Here is a 2,109-nt window from a genome sequence, read left to right as displayed (position 1 = left end):
TCATGGGAAGAAGCGGTCGGGACAGCAGTACTTATGGAGGTTGGAGATTCCCTGAAGTTCAAAGGAGAGAAATTGGTGAAGTGCAAGGCCCTGAAGCAAGAAGGAGCGTTCGTTGTAATCACAGGGAGACTGGTATTGGTTATAAGCAGCCCAAGCTTAGTAGGTTTCAGAAAACCGGGATTTCTCGGAGTTCCAGTTGATTTGGTATGGAATATCGAAAGGGAAATCAGTTTGGAGAGTGTAATACATACAGATTGCAGTGGTGGAGTTGTCCGCGTCATAGGAAGCAATTCAGATGGTGTATGGAACTGGAGACAGGACCAGCAAAAGAAGAGCAGCCCGACAAGAAAACGATGGAACAATCCTTCAGCTCAGCCGCTTCTTCAGACCAACGTAGAGCTTCCATCGGAAGACGAAGCAGAGGACTTGTTGACTGTGTTGCTATCGACTATGGAAATAGGGAAAAACCGAAGCTGGCACAGTCGATTTGTTTTAAGTCGAAGTAACATTAATTGAACCCAGAGAGTTGTGTATAGGATACAAGATTCAAAATTCTTTACCTTTCTTAGGCAGTGTACTAATGAAGGGTTTTTTGAAACTAGTTTTAGATAAATGTGGGTACATTTCTTGGTGTAGGAAGAAGAAAAGAACACATATCGTTTAGCATTGAGCTGTTTAAAGCAACTTGTATCAGGCATCTTGGCGTTGACACGGGCTTCTGGCAAGCTGGGAATTGCACATGGTATATATATATATATATATATATATATCCATGGTCTCTCACTGGGCCTTCTCGAGCTCTCTGAGCTCCAATCTGCTCCCACCTCAACTCTATTTTCTTTAAGTTATAACCGTATCAACACTTGTTTGTCTTATTTGAAGGAGTTGTGTATTTTTTTGTGGCTCACTGTTTAGCCTTTAACCTTTAATGCAATCTTGAAATGCTTTTGACTACTCGTAAAACTAAGATTAAAAGTTACTCCATTTTTATGAGTTAAAACAGATTATACTCGAGATAACACATATTGTAATCGTTAACACGTCACTTGAAAAAACAAGATACTAATCGTTAACACATACTTTAACGTTTAAATGACTAATTAACATACATACAGTAAGGACGTTAGCTGTCTTATAAACTTGATCAACCAATAAGGACGGTAAGAACTAAGAATTAATAGTGTCTCGAAGGGATGTTTACAATGAATTTCCCATGTGGAATATTTAATTTAAGTAAAGACAGAAAAAAAAAAGAAAGGTACGTAGAAGATTTGAAGTCTGTGGCTTCTGCTTCTCTAATGTCGTTTGCTGACGGTGTGCTATCATGGTTTATGGAATTTCCGGTCTAATTGGTATTCTCCGCCGTTCACAGGTTCTATGGGAAAGCTTGTGAGTTTCTTTATGGTTCAGCTGGACAGTTTTAATACTTTGGTTTTTGTTTATTCCTTAGTAACTTGTTTTTTTAGGTTGTTTAGTCTATGTATCTTTATTTCTGGAAGTGTGTAACTTGTCAGCTTATGTTTCTGAAAGTGTGTAACTTACCAGCTTATGCTTTCTTAATTTAAGCTTAGTCTTAAGTGATTTCTATGTTTTCACCTTTTTGTATTCAACAGACGTAATCTGTTCAGTTATAATATAAATTCAGATGACAAAAAGAAAATAAAAAAGATTTGAAGTCCAACCTTCGGTTTTGGTTTTCTGCCTTTCTCCATACCGTAAGACCATTGGAACTTTATAATAGTTATGTATGACGTTTTACACATTCATATCTGTCTATTAGTAGTACTTGTTAATTTTGAAACACAGATAAATTAAAAAAAAAAAATAGAACACAATACAACCACTATCTTTATTTTATTAATTTTGTCATCTGATCGTACCAAAACGTTTACCATACGTAGATTTGCTAATTGATTTCAAATTTTTGTTTACACCTTAAAACATATATAGAAAGTACAAAACTTATTGAGATTTTCAAAACCCTTCTTGGAATTGCATGAGGTTAACTTTCTTGTTAAAGTGAATTTTGCTAGATGGAAATGCAATGCATGAACGAAGCATGGCGAGGCAACCCATTTACATGTCTGATTTTTTTTTTTTTTTTTTTTT

Source organism: Camelina sativa, chromosome 8, assembly GCF_000633955.1.
Source record: "Camelina sativa cultivar DH55 chromosome 8, Cs, whole genome shotgun sequence".
NCBI lineage: Eukaryota > Viridiplantae > Streptophyta > Magnoliopsida > Brassicales > Brassicaceae > Camelina > Camelina sativa.
The sequence above is the reverse complement of the archived record's forward strand: the minus strand, read 5'-3'. Positions refer to the sequence as shown.